Genomic DNA, 17932 nt, shown 5'->3' with positions numbered 1-17932 from the left:
TGGTAGCAACCACAGTTACACACTGAAAGAAGGAAGAGGCCAAGAGGCCACTGAGAGTAAACAAGTAGGAAAAGAGTACTGGACTCATTGGAGACCAAGGAGAAGAAAAAAAAAATACCAGTGAATGTCAAGATGTAATGTCCTGCTGCATCAGCCCGCCATCCACCCCATGTGTCCCCACCCTTTAGTGTGGGGAGAGAAAGGGGGAAAGCCTGAGGAGCATGATAGACTCTACCTGGGCCAGCAACAGGGAAAGGCCTGGAGAAGGCGGGGGGGAATAGGGGAACAGCTGGAGGCCTGCCAAGCCTCCCAGCACCCCCCAAGCTAGGGAGAATGCCATCCGGCATGGGGTGTCCCTTAACCCCATACCTGGGAAGAGCTGGCCTCCAGGATCAAGGCACCATAAGCCAGCTATCTGCCTGGCTCCTCCCTTTGCTCCTCCTCCGTAGAATAGGGAGGGGTGAAGCCTGGAGACCCCTAGTAGAGTCCACCTGAAACCCACAGCAGGCCACCTGAGGTGGCACTCAGGCCAGGCCTACAGTCCAGGGGGAAATAGGGGAATGTCTGGAGGCCTGCCAAGTCTCCCAGCACCCCCCCCCCCCAAGCTAGGGAAAATGCCATCTGGCATGGGGTGTCCCCTAACCCCATACCTGGGAAGAGAGAGATAATTTCTAAGCACAGATCCAGGAGTGACCCCTGAGTGCTGCCAACATGGCCCCAAAACAAAGACAAAACAAAACATAAAAAGAGAAATGAATATTTTTGTTTTCTCAGTGGACTAAATTAAAATATGAAATCATGATTCCCAAACAGCAATAAAATAATCTTATTTTCTGTCTATAAACTTTCATCCTATGGATGGTCCAAATATAAAAACCTAAAGTATCATTAAGTAATTTTATTTTTATTATGTCTGAACATAATTAAAGATTTAAAATATTTTTGTTAATTTATAGTAAAAGTATGTTTTTTTTTTTTTTTTTTTTTGGTTTTTGGGCCACACCCGGTGACGCTCAGGGGTTACTCCTGGCTATGCGCTCAGAAGTCGCTCCTGGCTTGGGGGACCATATGGGACGCCAGGGGATCGAACCGCGGTCCGTCTCCTATGCTAGCGCAGGTAAGGCTTACCTTACCTCCAGCGCCACCGCCCGGCCCCGTAAAAGTATGTTTTTAAAAATAAAAATTTTCACATTATAGACTTTTAAATTTGGAGTTAGTTTCACTAAGTCATTTTCTGAAGTTTTAATATTGTCACTTGAACTGTACCATCCGGTGTCTGATCAGATCTGCATTTTGCTCTCTCCTGAGGGGGAAAAAAAGAAATTCATACTGCTCATTAATTTCTGGAATATTACTCATAAATAAATTTCATGAACCATACCATATCTGAGAAATAACTGGGCATGCACAATAGAAAGACCTCCAGGTAAGTAAGCATGAATAAAATATTGGAAAAGATGTTTATTTTTTATTTATAGTTTTAGTTTATCAACTTAAGAAACTACATGACATTTCAAACTCTGACTAAGAAAGCAAGGATAGGGGCCGGGCGGTGGCGCTAGAGGTAAGGTGCCTGCCTTGCCTGCGCTAGCCTTGGACGGACCGCGGTTCGATCCCCCGGTGTCCCATATGGTCCCCCAAGCCAGGAGCGACTTCTGAGCGCATAGCCAGGAGTAACCCCTGAGCTTTACCGGGTGTGGCCCAAAAACCAAAAAAAAAAAAAAAAAGAAAGCAAGGATAGACATAGGAATCAAGTCAGTAGAATTTTCTCTGTAATGTTATTTGGGCTATAACAATAAAACAAAATTTACATTTTAATGTCAAGTTCTCTAAATTTGAGGGCTACTATCAATGATGCTATTTAAATGAAGACAACTTACGTGGACCATTCCTCAGACCACAGGAATCAAAAATTTAAAAATGAAATGATTACAATATCAAATGATTGATATAATCTACACCCCATCAATTATGCTGTGGTTTCTTTGTTTGAGTTTGAGATTAAAATCTCACAATCCAAGGAAATAAAAGATGGTTGACTACACAAATGACCACATGACAATAAACACTATTCACGGTAATTGAGAATGTATACAAATAAAATAGGCTCTAAGCATATAAATAAGGCATATTTTTTATCGGAAGTTTTTTTTTTTGTTCAATTATATATAAACTCATTCCCAACTGTTGTAATCTATTTTCCTCATAGAGAATTCTGTTGTCTCAAAGATGTTAAAAAGTTGGAAATAGGTGGGATGCGACAAATTTTGTATGGATTATTGTCACTCAATTTAGTCTTTAGAAATCTGTTTACTTCTTGTCGATAAAAATGGAATTTTCATGAACATTGGTATTTTGACTATTTTTTAATTATAATATTTTTCTAGTTTCGATTTTTTGAGTTATTTTATTATTAAATATTTACCTTCCAATAATATTAGTTTTAAATTGCTCTATAAAATCTTTCAACACTGCTTTAGCTGTATACAACTAGTTAGATATGGTGTGCTATCATTAGCAGTCAATTCAATGTAAGTCTTGATTCTTCTCTTCAATTCTGTTGTTTAGTTGAAAAACACTTGAAAACCTTATTGCTATTTTTGATTTTTATTTGATGCACTTTTTTATAGTTCATAGTTTGTATATTTTTAATTTTCATTTCAATTTCTAGTATTTATTTTATGATGGTTTAAATCTATTCGGGGGTTTGTGTAAAAGAATAAAATAATATATTTATGTTGGAATGTTCTATCATTAATAGATTTTATTGATTAATTCTATATTTATTTTATGTGTGTAAAATATGTAGTTTTGTACTTAATTCTATTTATAAGAAAGTAGTATTAAAATATTAAAACTGCAATGATAAAGTTGTCTGTTTTCCATATTATTTAACACCTTTAATATGTTGCAGTTCAGTTTGGAACAGTAAAAGACTGCATATTATTAGAATAGTTCTTAGATTGTTGCTACTTGAACATGAACATATGTGTTTTCTTTTTCATTCATAATAATATCCCTCATGATAATATATTTTTTAGTCTAGAAAATGTTTTATCAGATAATATTTTATTATTTCCATCAAATTAACATTCAGGGGTTGGACCATATCTATTATGCTCAGGACTTTTAGCAGTCAGAGATCATACCTGGTAGAGTTTGGGGGCGATTTGTGTAAAAGGATAAAATCCAGGTTAGCTTTTTGCAAGTTAAGGACCTAACCCACTCTATCTCTCCAGTCATCAATATAAAACCAAGTTTCTTATTCAATGTAAGCAACTTCCTAATATCTGTTTTTCTATCTTTTCTTTCCAAGCAATTAGCTTTCTGTTTCTTGATAAGTACATATGGATTTTACTCTCATTAGAGTAATTCTCTTTGAAACTGAATATATGAGTTTTCTCTCTCCCTAGTCACATAGTTGTATGGGTTGCTGTTGCAGTATTTTACTAGAGTAGTATAGATCCATGAGATTGATAAAGAAGTGTGATAGAAAAATCTTCAGCTTTGAATCCACCTCATTTTATCATAGTTGATTTAATTGAAGAGAGTAAAGCATTAGGAGATATCACATTTTATCACCACTTTCATCCTCATTAAATCTCTTTAAAGTTAATATTCTGGGGATGAAAGTTACAGTATTTTTGTTATAGTATGAATTTATATTCATCATGTTTGAATTTTATATGTATTTATATTCATCATGTTTGAATTTTATATGTATTTATATTCATCATGTTTGAATTTTATATGTAAAATAAGGTGTACAGTACTTGGCAATTATGCTTCTCTTATTATGGCTGTCAGATCTGATTAATTGTTATGGAACAAAATTATTCCATAATTTTTTCTTGGTGAAGATGGATTTTCATTTTACTTCAAGACCAGTATATCAAAGGTATCAATATAGATGGAATATTTTCATGACATGGAATTTATATGGATATAAACCAAAACATTAATAGTTACCACATACCTTCTTCATTATATCTTCACATAACATCTGAAAATAATAAATTTTACTTCTTAAGTAAAATATAAAGAGGTAAGATATATATAATATTACATCATCTCAGGACCTCTGACGCAAAATTCTAAATTTAAAATAAGGTATTAGATGTACTAAAATGACACTATTTTTTATGGCACCTTTATAAATGAGATAATTGACATGGGAGTTAATGGACTAACCTGCTAGATGAATTAACAAATATACCCCTCTTCTAAATTCTGGCCCTGTTTTTACATTTACCAAAATGCTGGTTCAATATGTTAATTTTAATATCATTTAATGTCTACCAGAGTACAATAACTCTGAAAGCAACTGTAGCACCTTAATTTAGAAAAAAAAAACTAAGTATAAGATGAAATAATCTAGAATCCTTAGACAGCTATTAATATATAGTTAATTCTAAAAAAATCTTCATATAAATGAAGCAATGTATAAGTAAACTTTAGACATAATAATAAAAAGCAACAATATAAAGGCCTGCTTTTTATATGTTCAATATCAGTTAAGTTCTAATTTAATTTTTTCCATGAAGTTCCATTTCTCAAATTTGACTTCATGTCTTTCTATTTGTAATATTAACCTCCCATGTATATGCATATGTTTGTTGACAAGTTAGGAGTAAGAAAAATTGGAAATATTCTTGTGAAAAGATTTTCTCTTTAAAGCAGTTTGTAAGTAAAAGAGCTATTATTATTATTATTATTATTCTGAAAACTAAAAAAATGAATCAACAACTTAAAATAGACTTCTTTGTGAAGGATGTTCTAATACTGACATGAAGAAAGCTGCTGAAAAGCATAGTAATAATCAAAGCTTTAGGAGCATGCACTTTGCCTTTCCTGGATTTTGAAAAATAGATGTTTTGAACTTAGAGGTTTTTAATATTTGTGAGTGAAATCTTTTTTTAATAAAAGAAAAATATTCTAAAATGTAATTTTAAATTTATTTAATTAATTAATGTACTCATGTCATTTGTATAAAGAAAAAAGTATGTCAGAATATGAAATTGAAATGCTTTATTCTGTTATAACCTATATTATTTTAAAAAAACATTATGCCAAAGCTGCTTTCTATGTTGCTATAATGAAGAAATAGATTTGTATATGGTGCAGTCATTGACCACACTAACAATACAACATAAATTAATTAGTTTATTCAACATTAATTTGTGTTTTCATTTAAATATGGCATTTTATTATTTAAAATATACCTAAAAATTCAAACTTATTAGCAATGCAAAATTATTAGTCAATGTGAAAAATTTTATGATTAGCAGAATAAAAATGGATATTTCATTCTTATGAAAACTTGTGTTAATCATTTTTTGGTAATTTTTTTTATTTTAAAGAACAATCATTTCACAAAACTATTAAAGAGTATATTGGTTCCCCATGGCTCCTTTTACAAAGAAACCTGTTTTCCAGAGAGAAAAATTTGTTTCTCATTGTTTCTTCTTTATTACCCAATGTTTGAGTTAAACTCAGTTGTTTATTATCTATTCATTTTAGCAGAATGCTTTGTTTTTCAGAATTAAAATACTTTTATCGTTGATTAGAGGTAATGAATTGCTGATTGCATAATTATTTGATCATGAAGCAGAGAATAGATGAAATAAAATACTTGAGTTAGTTTTTCTTGTTCATTTTTGTTTAAGAGAATTATCATTGAATTTTTAAAACTATTATTCACATAAATCAATTCTTAACTTCAAATTATATTGCTTAATAAGCATCTGTGTATATACTTAACAAAAGACATATAAAATACTTAGTACATTATTATTGAAACTCAGTAAAATATGTAAGGGAACTAGGGCTGTTATTTTGGTTATAATGAAAACAAATACAATGAATTTTCAAGTGTTAAGAGGATTGTTTTTTAAGTAGTATTATGATCTTAAAGAATTCCACATTTTGATAACATTATTTCTTTCTTATGAAAGGGATCTTTATTTCAGTTACTTTTACATCTTCAGTCAGAATGAAAGAAAATAGAATAAAATTAATTATCATCTCCTTTGAATATCAAAATGTACTCATTGACTAAAATATTTATTGTATGCTATTTAGGAATAAGATTGTGTTATGCAAATTTACATTTTGAGTATTATTCAATTTCTGTAATCTAACTCAGGAGTTATTCAGACAAAATATGTGTATATATAAATGCAAATAAAAATAACATATACTTTAATTATCAAGTATGATCAAAAGTATATTAACAATGATAAACAAAGATATTTAGTTCCCTAAACTAAGTCTTTAAATTATTTTTTCTAAAGAGTATAAAACTGATTTATTATAGAAATTATTCATTTCTTGGCTTAGCATTTTCTCACTGTGATAAGGATATTACTCATTTATTAAATTATTGCTTTACTTCATAGATATATAAAATTTTAAAAATCTAAGTGATTTTAACTATTTTTGAAGATATGAAGCCAATACATTTTTATTTATTTGTTTTGGGCCATATCCAGAAGTTCTCAAGATTACTCCAGGTAGTTGGGGGACAATATGCACGTCAGGCGGTAAATCAATAAACCAGGATGGTCCATGCAAGGCAAATGCCTTAAATGTTAAAATATCATCTCTCAGTCATGAAGTATTATTGAAAGAATAAGCATATGGGTAAAAATTACTTTCAAAGTGTGATCTGTTTTAGCAGACATTTTACTAAGAAAGTTTTAACTAATATTAAACATCTCAAATTTTATACCACCTTCAAGTTTTATTGCTAGTTATCAAATTAAGCATGTTTTTCTATACGATCAGAATAAATGATTTAAATTAGTTCTATATAATACCCTATCTGTAAATAGTATTAGTATTGTAAACCAATATATCTAAAGAAAAAAACGAAAAGGAAAAAGTAAAAGTTTACCTTACAGAGGCAGGTTGGGATGAAATTGGGTACATTGGTGGGAGAAAGTATATTGGTGAAGGGACTGGTGTTATAAACATTGTACACAGGACTCACACATGAATAACTCTTTAATTTTGTAATTCATGGTGATTCAATAAAAATAATTTTAAAAAGAACAAGATCCATGATAAAAATAGTAAACAACTAAAATAAAAATATTTATAATGATTTTATATATAACAAGATCATTTTTATAAAAACTAATGCTTCTCAAATATACTTAAATGCAGTATTTTGTTCAGAGTTTTTTGTTTATATGTTTTTTCTGCCAAACCAGTAACACTCAGGGGTTACTTCTGGCTATGTGCTCAGAAATCACTCCTGGCTTGGGGGACCATATGGGATGCTGGGGGATCCAACCTCCCTCAAGGCAGATGCCTTACAACTTGAGCCACCGCTCTGGCCCCAGAAATTTTTTTTTTTGAGGGAGATGATCTTGATCTTGAGTAGTCCCATCAAGACTGAGTGTAGCATCCAGTTTGTGGATTGGTGTCCCACTGGCTTCAACTTTGATATTAATTACCAGCCTCCCACTGTGGTTCATGGTGGGGAACCTGGCCAAAGTACAGCAATCTGTGTGCATGTTGAGCAACACCACAGTGCTTTCCTGGAACATGAGTTTGATTGCATGCATGCTAGGTGTGCCTTTATTTACAATATGTGGGTGAGGGAATGGAGGAGGGAGACTTCTCTGAGGCCCATGAGAACATGATTACCCTTGAGGATTATGAAGAGTTGGAGCAGATAATGCTGATGGAGAGGTTGAGGATGAAGAATATTAATCTTTCTATTCCAATTTTACATTCCTGTCGTCATTGGAATTGTTTTATTTTTGTTGTCCCATTGCTTCTAACCTGCTAATTAAAGTGTGGTTTTAAGTGTTAAAAAAATACTCAGGGGCTACTCTTACGTTTGTCTCAATGTTCTATTGAGCATCATTCATGGTGTTACTCAGAGGCCTGCAATCAAACTCAGAAACATGTTCTCATGTTCCCAGTTTGAGAGCAATCACTTTAGTAAGATAATATTAGCTCTTTATACAAATTGCTTTTTAAGATTCTTGATAAACAATGGCATAGTAAAACATAAGACTCTCTTTTTAAAATAATTAATTCAATGGCATTATCGTTATTGTCTACTTCACTAAATTAAACTGCCTTCAGTGTTAATTCCCATTTTATTTGACCTACCACCTTCTTTTCAGAAAAAAAAATTACTCAACTCCCACCTTAAAAATTGGCTTTCTTTATGTGAACAAATTGCATGGAAGTTACTAAAATACCCCTTGATAATTCTTGTGCTCTAAACTCTGAAGAACAATATCTTTTATTTTGAGAAATAAGTCTACAATTATTTTTATCTCTTACATTGATGATTCCAGTGAGTGTTAAGTGGTAATGATTGCCAGTTCATTTTTTAGCATTTATGAGCAATCTGTAACTAGCATGTTATTTTTTTATACTCAAAATAGAAAAAATTTAATTCTAAAAAATATGCTGGATAATAGCTTAGTAGTAGGGCATTTGCCTGCATGCAGCTACCCAGGACGGACCTGGGTTTGATCCCCAGAACCCCATATGGTCCCTGAGCCAGGAGCAGTTTTTGAGTGCATAGTCAGGAGTAACACCTGAGTGTCACTGAGTGTGGCCCTAAAACAAACAAACAAACAAAAGTCTGTGGTTGCCATAGTAATATCAGATAATACAGACATTAAGATTAAAAATTATATGAGTGATAGAGATGGTTTCTCTTAGTCATCAAAGATATCCTTTGGAAAATATCACACTCCTAAACACATATGCACCTAATGAATTGGCAGAAGAATATTTAAAACAATTGCTGACAGATTTAAAGAAAGGAATCAATAATGTACAATAATACTGGGAGACTTCAATACCACTCTATTATCTCTTGATATGCCCCTTGATATGTTGAGTAAACCTCAGTAAGAATATGCTTGCTCTAACGGAAGAAATAGAAGAGAATGGCTTAGTATATAGCCAGAAGTAACCCCTGAAAGTCACTGGGTGTGACCCAGTCCCCCCAAAAAAGAGGAAATAAAAAGATTAATAAAAACAAATGAGAATGAAGACAAGAGCCTTCACAATTTATGGGACACAACAAAAGTGGTATTGCAAGGAAAATCTATAGCTTTTCAAACATTCATCAGAAAAAGTCTACATAAATTAATTAAAGTTATATCTTTAAAAAATGGAAAATGATAAACAATATGAACCAAAAATAGGCTGTCAGAAGGAGATAACAAATTGCAGAGCAGAAATTAATGAACTGGAAACCTAAAAAAAATCAATCTAAAAGATCAATGAGAGCAAGAGTTGGCTCTTTGAAAAAATAAAATCAATAAACCAATAGCAAGTCTCACAAAGAAAGAAAGAGTGGGAAACTTAATAAACCAAATTAGAAGTGAAAAGGGAGAGGTTATAACAAACAGTTTCTTTAGAAATTCAAAAGGCAATCAGAGTTTACATTCAAAATCTTTATTCCACAAAACAATAGAAACTAAAAGAAAATGATAAATACCTGTACTTTTAATACCTCCCAAGTAGAACCAAGAAGACGTGAAATATCTGAACAGACTTATCATTATTGGAAAAATAAAATGGTAATCAAAATTCTTGCAAAAAGCAAAGCCAAAGCACACATGGATTCACCAGTGAATTATTTGAAACTATAAAGCACACCTTCTACCAATCCTTTTCAGGCTCTTCCAGGAAACTAAAGAAACAGAATCACTCCTGAAGAGATTCTATGAAGTGAAAATTATATGTATTTAAAAAGCATACAGAAATGCCACTAAAAAAAAAAAAAAAAGAACCACAGAACAATCCTTAAGAAACATATACGTAAAGATCCTCAGCAAAATTCTAGCTAATAGGATTCAACAGCTCATCATGGAGGTATACTCAGTGAAAAAGAAAGATTCATTCCCGAGATGCAAGGATGGTTTAACTTATGCATATCAAACATCATGTCAACAAAATGAAATATAAAAACATATGATCATATCAAAAGATGCAGAAAAATCATTTGATAAGGTTCAGTGCCCATTCTTGATAAAAACTCTCCACAAGATTGGAGTAGAAGAAACTTTTCTCAACATGTTGAGAAGGCCATTTCAGAAGACAATGTCAAACAGTTGAGGATGGGAGGAAGGGAAGAGGTTATCAACAATAAGGAGGGAAACTGGAGATATTAATGGCAGGAAAAGTGCAAAGATGAAGGTCATTGTCCATTGTATAACTATAATTCAATCATGAACAACTTTATGAAATACTATTATGAACAACCTTGTAATCATGGTGTTTAAATAAAATATAACTGAATTAAAAAATAAATTTTATTAAAATATCAATCTAAATATAAAAAGGTTGTCTAAGGGGCTGAAGTGATAGTAAAGTAAGAAGGAGCATTTGCCTTGCATGTAACTTGCCCAGGTTACTCCATTGCTCTCCATAGAGACTCTTGAGCCTGCCTGTAGCTATTCCTGAGTACAGAACCAGTAGCATCACCAGATATGGCCCCCAAACAAAATAAAGGATAAGGAATTTCTTATGACAAATAGTAACCAAATATGAAAAATTACCATTCAGTTTGTCAACAAGATAGGATGTTCTCAAATAATGGAACAATTCAATATGTATATTTAATTGATATGAGGGCAGTAGTATCTATAAAGCATTGGGCTAGAAAGGAAGAACAGACTGCTGAGCCTATGCTTTGCAAACAGGAAAACTAAGTTCAATTTCTAGTATTAACAGGTTATTTAGCACTGCCCTGAGCAACTCTCACACAAAGTTGGGACTTGATTCCAAACATGATGGCCATTATATTAGTACACATTTACTTAACTTTACCTATACAAATAGTTGTAATGCATAATAGTATTATTTACCTAAATATCTTAACTAAAATTGATTGTCTGAAGCATTTTTATTAGTTAACCTTGAGTTATATCCTTTTCAAGTTTATCATTTTTCCAGTAGAATGAGGTAAATAACTCAGAAAATAACAGCATTAAAATTTAATCTGTTGTTTTGATTTGCATTTATCTGATGAATTACAGTGCCTAAAAAGAATTATAAATTAAAATCAAAAAATTTAAATGTAGTTATTGCTCAATTTTGGGGAAGTAAAGGAACTCTGAGCAAAGATGCTATATTAGAAAGATTTATGAAGAGTAGAAAACAGAAGATTTCACTGTTTTCCTTGAGATGGAATGGACAAGGCAGGGTACATATGTGAGCTTAATACTGGTTAATCTAAGTAGCATCAGAGTGCTCTGAGGCACACTTGTCCTGGATTGTGTGAGGGTAAACCTAGAAATATCAGGTTAGACTAATGTTGCCCTTTATGAGGTTCTAGGGAGGTGATAATTTGTATGATCCCCGATAGGTTAAACTGCTTATTATAGTTAATACTTGCAAATGAGTCACTTTTAATTAAAGGAACTGACTTGACCTGTGAAGGGTCATCAAAGCCCCATACATTACATAAAGGAAAGGAAAAATGGAAAACAATTTTATTAACATGAAAACTTAGAACTAAATATTCTAGAACTATCCTTGAAGAATATATTTCTGACTAGAAAATTGGATCTTTCTAAAGTTTAACTTACAATTAAGAAAATAATACAGAGGCTGGAGCGGTGGCACAGCGGTAAGGCATTAGCCTTGCACACAGCTGACCTAAGACTGCGTGATTTGATCCCCTGGCATCCCAAGTGAGGAGCAATTTCTGAGCACATAGCCAGGAATAAACCGAGTGTTACATATGAAGCCCCCCCCCAAAAGAAAATAATATAATGGCACTGATGAGTTTTATTTTGAAGTTAAGGAAAAATAGCGTAAAGAACAATACTTTAAATTATAATAAGAACTGTCTTTTTTTTAAATAATTTTTATTGTGAATTACAAGTCTTTCACAGTAATATTTAAAGTACATAGTGACATTGAATCCGGGGTATTCCCACCACCAGTGTTAACCTCCCTCCAACTCAATTCCCTTTTTTTGACCATCATTTTAAGCACACACACATGGAGTTGTATAGAATGTGTGTTAAGTAATAACCTTATAATTGCTTAAATACTAAATGAACTACTACAATCCAGTAGGACAATTCTATATGAAAGAGTCCCACAATTTCTCAACTATACTTTTTGTTTCATAATATCACATTGAAAAGGAAAATATATTTTATTAATTAAAGTAGCCTAATGTTATCTTTTAGCTTAGCCTTTTTAATAAATATTTTATTGAGGCAATATTGATTACAATAGTAAAAATGTGCAAAAGCTTTATGAGTGCAAGATTTGTATTTTTCTAAACAAAGTTGTCACCAAAAGTGTCAGTATTTAGTAGGTACCACTTAGAGAGTTCTAGACATATAATTGTGTTTAAAATATGCACAGTAAATGAGGCCTAGGATTGTTATTACTTGATTAGCAATAATGCATTTGTCTTTGAACATTAGTAAAACGGAAGCTCCTGAGACAGTTTCAGATTCTTTTTATCCAAAGGTAAGAACATACTTAGTCATTGAGAATTACAAAGTATGTCATGGGAAGTATCATGATGAAAATAAAAAGAAATTTATTCTACAAAGAGCAATAATATTAAACAAAGCATTACTTTGAAAAACAAAGGCAAAATGTGAAAATTATTTTAGATTTTCAAGCTCTCTGAGTTTGTCTTTGTGTGACTTTCACTACATTTTAAAGACAAAATATTTTTAAATTTGTTTTTGTTTTTTTTGGGTCACACCCAGTAGTGCACAGGGGTTACTCCTGGCTCTACACTCAGAAATTGCTCCTGGCAGGCTCAGGGATATGGGATGCTGGGATTCAAACCACTGACCTTCTGCATGCAAGGCAAACACCTTACCTACATACTATCTTTATTTGATTAATGAACTGTGGTTTAAAAAGTTATTAATTATTGATATTTAGGCATCTAAAGTTTCAACACCATTCCCACCAGCAGTGTCAAATTCATCAGCAGCACTCCCATATTTTGTCGTCTCCCACCTCCCTGTATGCCTTCCCTGCCCCCTGCATGAAATCTTGGCAAATGCATTAAAGTTTAGTGGTTTCAGCTTAGATTTATGTTTCAGTATTACTGAGTCTGTGCTTTAGAGTCTACCACTCTCCCAAATTCTCAGATCTCTGTCCCCCATTACTTCTTTTTCTCATCTTTTTCCCTAGTGCCTTGATTTTTTTCTTCTCTGTTCTTCAAATATTTAAGCTCTGAAATTTATGAAATTTATGAAATTACATTTCATAAAACCATTATTTACATGCCACAAACAACTGAGATCATCTTGTATTATTTTTTTATTCTGGATTACTTCATACAATGAGATATCGTCCCTTTCCAATTAAGTCTGAGCAAATTGAGCACTTTTATTGCTCCTTGTAGTATTCCATTTTGTACATGAGTCACATCTCATAATTCATTAATCTGTCATTAGATACCAAGGTTGGTTGATTCCATATTTTATCTATTTTATTCATTTAAGCAATGCATATTTGTATGTATATGTTCATTTGGATGAATATCTTGAAGACAAAAATATAGAATGCTGAGTCATATGGAAAATCAATTATAATTTTACTGAGGACTCCTACCTTTTGCACCAGGTTGAACCAGATAACATTACCACCAACAGTGTATGAGCCTTTCCCTTTTCACCACATTCCATCCAGCACAGATTATTCCAACTATTTTTGTTATGTGTCATTCTTACTGGTGTGTTAGATATCTTCTTGTCCTGATTTGAGTTTCCCTAATGACAAATGATGCTTAGCACTATTTTTGTGTGTCTTTGCATGTCTTCATCTGAGAAGGGCCTATTCATTTCTTCTTCTTCTTCCCATTTTTGATAAAAGTTTTTAATATGTTTTGTTGATATTTGTTATTACTTTATGGTAAGTCCCTGTTTAAAATGTTGAATGAGAATATTTCTCCCACTTAGTCAGGTGTCTTTTTGTTTTAGCCCATGTTTCTTTATCCATGCAAAAGCTCTTTAATTTGATGTAGCCTCAAAAACACTTTAAAAAGGACAGATTTTCCTATAGCTAAATAAATTATTTTTTCATATTTCCTTTGGGTCATACTCTGCAGTGCCCAGGGGTTACTTTTGGCTCTGCACTCACGAGTTACTCCTGGCAGGCTCTGGGGACCCTATGTGATACTAGAGATAAAAACTGGGGGCTGGTTGTATGCAAGGCAATGCTTGACCTGAAGTTCTTTCTCTGCAGCTCCCTAAATTCCTTTTCTGACATATAACACATACACATGAAAGGCAAGCCTTGTGATTCATTACCAAGTACAAATTTATACTGGAAAAGGATTTTTATGTTATATGTAATATAAGAAAAATAAATCTGTTCTTTTAAATTATTGGAAATTGAAAAAGAAATAAAATTTATTCCATCAAAGAAAGGTAATCAACACTTAGCTTAGCAACACAGGGTTAATCATGTTAGATCATGTAGGAGGTGAAATTGAGGAGAAAGGTTTTATGTTGAATTAAAATGGACTGTTTCCAGAACATGTTCTTAAATAAGAGAGAAGAAATAACTTGACCTTTGAAGCCATCAAAGTTATAAAGCTTCCTTTAAAATATAATTTTCTCTTGGGGAAGTTTGATTGATCACTTTTAAGTCAGCTGTCAGTAAATCTATGATTTTCCAAAAATTTGCTGAAGTGTCTAGTTCTAAAGATGGAGATTGTTGTTCTGACAAAAGTGGAGGAAACCTTATTGGCAATACCAGGTAAAAAAAAGATAATTTCCAATTTATATGCAAAATAATACGTATAATCCACTCCATATGGCTCAATTAGTTTAAAAATAAAGACAGCAATAGTGAGAGAATGACTTAACCGCACTGTATACTAAGCGTTATATTTGAATATTAAAGGAAGCTAAACAATTGACAACAACATTAAATTTTCGCACTTAGTCTGAACTGTGCCATGATCCTGAGGAACTGTATAGTCAAAGCTCATAAAAGACAATGACTGACACACTGAAGTAGATGACTTAATTTTTGCTCAAAGACTAACCAAACATATAGCAAAACTAGATATTGGGTTGATAAAAAAATAACAATGACTGTAGCTATCTTTTCTGTTATATTTCTAATAAAAGAATAAATATTACTTCCTTGACTTTTATAAACTCTTACTCTAACTTTCTGTGTTTTATTTCTTCTTACATGTATTGATTTTTTTGCTCTGCATCTTTCATTTTTTCCTCTCTGACTCTCTTTGTTCTTACTGTCACACACGGGAAAAATCTGTTGAAAACTACTAGTACTATGTAAATTAATTCTCTCTGATGCTAAGATTTAAAATTTGTATTATTGAATGAAAGCAACATCATTATATTTTAATATACAGCTATATTAAATACAGAATAAATTTGTAATCAAGCAGAAAAAAGGGAGTTTTATCGATGGGAAAATAAATGTCTAGGCAAACAGTCATTGTTCTTTCCCTATATTAATAAATTTGAACTTTTTAGTTAAGTATGAGAATATTTACTTCCTTGTTTCTAAAAATTATACCACTAGATGATCTTCACATTTAACAAAGAAACACAAAACATCAATAATTTCTCTTTGCCCTCCCTCCAATTATTATTTATTCACCATATTATATTTTTTTTCATTCAGTTCTGGTTTCTTGCTTGCTCCAAGAATTCTAATTTGTCAATTTCTTTTTTATTGTTCTATCTCTTTGGCTTCTTATTCTGAAACATCAGACATCTATTATTCTAGGTTTGGGCACATAGCTAGAAGATTCTACACTTTCAGTGTTCCCCTTAAATGCTTTATTTTGGAGAAATAGTCATGTGCCAAAGGAATTTATTGTTGTAGATTCACTAAAGACAAATATGTAAATTGGAGAGAAAGTAAGAGGTTAGGAAGTTGGCTTGAATAGTCAACCCTATCTGGTTTGATCAAAAGTTTGATATCCAGTTTAATCTCAAGTACATTATGATTCTCTTGAAAAAGGCCAAGAGCAATTACTAAAATCAAAACAAAACTGGCAATAATGTCTGAGCACTTCCAGGTGTTCCACACTCTTTCCCATTCCCTCTTACTATAAAGGAAATTACTCTCCAAATATATCCTAGTAAAGAGAATGAAGGCAAATGTTTATAGTTATGTTGAAGTATTAAAAGTAGAAACTATCAATGCTGTATGATAATTTTATAATAGAACTCTTTTTTAATTATTATTTTGGCTCACACCTGGTGATGCTCAGGGGTTACTCCTGGCTCTGCGCTAAGAAATTGCTCCTGGCTTTGGGGACCATATGGGACGCCAGGGATTCCAACTGTAGTCTGTTCTGGGTCAGCTGCATACAAGGCAAACACCCTACTCCTGTGCCATCTCTTCGGCCCCTATAATAGAACTCGACCTATATCATCATCAAGTCTACTTCTTCCAAACCAGCTTGCTTTCAGCCTACTAACTCAAGACCACATATCTTATTCTGTTCATTCCCTTCTTGCCATGACTATTTTTCACCTCATCCTCATGAATGCAGTGAGTACTTCCCTGTTCATTATACTTATACATTTACCATTCGCTGGCCTTCATTACATCACTGTCACCAGGTTTTAAAATAAGCGACTGCTGTGGCTATTACATGTGACAGAAAAATATTATTTTGACAAAGATAGATAATTACATTGGGAAACCCTAACTATCTCCAGTTTCTTTTCAAACGCTATGAAGCTGTCATTCTTCAGACACCTCAAAGTTGAAATATCTTTTCTGTGTGTTTTTGAAGAATATCTCTCCCATTACTTTGCCAATTTTGCATTGCTAAATCGCAGCTTTTCTGACTTCAATATCTTCCAATTTATAAAATGATTATATTATTATAACTACATATGTAGTACTAGTTTTATAATCTAAACAGATGAATGATTAAATTGCCAGATCATCTGAAAGTGATAACTCAGTTTAGAATAATGAAAATGAGTATGCTATGAATGATACTGCCTTATTATAGTGTTACATATTATCTAAGGATTATGCACTCAATTTTTTATTTTTATTTTTATTTTGTCCCCCAATTCACAATACATACCCGGCAAGGGTCCTGTGTTGAGGTGTATATGGGGTGCCTTTACTGTACCTCCTCTTTCTATACAGCCAGTGTAAAGAACACAGCCTGTGGTAAGAATTGGGAGGCCTTATTTTATCTTTTATTTATTTTATTATTATTATTTTTTCTTCAGGGCAAACTAAAGTTGTTTTTTTTTAAGTAAGAATTCATTTAAAGGACAAAATTGATTAACATAATAAGGTAAACTAATATAACATAATATAGTGACATAACATAACATATAATATAATTAATATAATAATAATACATGTAAGTCAAAGAAAGTTTCTGATTAAAAAACACAATTTTTTTTCATAATGGCTTACATATCTTTCACTGTACTATTTTGGGTACATATTCACATTGAATCAGGGAAATACCCATCACCTAATATGTCCTCTTCTCAATCAAAAATCAAATATACTGAAAATAGGCAGAGTCCTGTCTAGAGGCTTCCAACCTCAGTTTGAGAGAGGATGTGAAAAAAGTAATTAAAATACCACAACAATACACACACACACAAAAAAAATATCGAATTAAATAACCGATAAGCACCACAACAATAAAGACAGGCACCACACAATAATCTCGGTTCTGAAATCAAATCATACTCAAGTGCAAAAAGAAAGAAAAAGACAAAACAAAATAAAATAAAATAATATTGGAGACATCAACCGTAATCTCCACACCAAAATAAAGACGTCAAAAAAAATAGATCATTTATTCTCCTCTTGCTGCTTTCGTGGTATGTGGAAGACTTCTACTTTATCTTGGATGGTAAAATCAGACCTGTTTCTAGAGGTATTAGTGGCTGTGCAGATCAGGGAATGGAGTTTATGAAGTCTTTCTTTG

At 32.3% G+C, this 17932-nt stretch overlaps 1 non-coding gene across 1 annotated transcript; it reads right to left on the bottom strand.

Annotated features, from left to right (window-relative positions):
• Positions 1-17035: 17035 nt before the first annotated feature.
• On the bottom strand, positions 17036-17168 carry LOC126024840 (small nucleolar RNA SNORA51). Its single transcript, XR_007500940.1, has one exon. It is a non-coding gene; the product is annotated as a small nucleolar RNA SNORA51 (small nucleolar RNA).
• Positions 17169-17932: the final 764 nt, after the last annotated feature.

The sequence above is a fragment of the Suncus etruscus genome, chromosome 12 (assembly GCF_024139225.1).
Source record: "Suncus etruscus isolate mSunEtr1 chromosome 12, mSunEtr1.pri.cur, whole genome shotgun sequence".
Classification (NCBI taxonomy): Eukaryota; Metazoa; Chordata; class Mammalia; order Eulipotyphla; family Soricidae; genus Suncus; species Suncus etruscus.
This window is presented reverse-complemented; position numbering and strand designations above follow the sequence as displayed.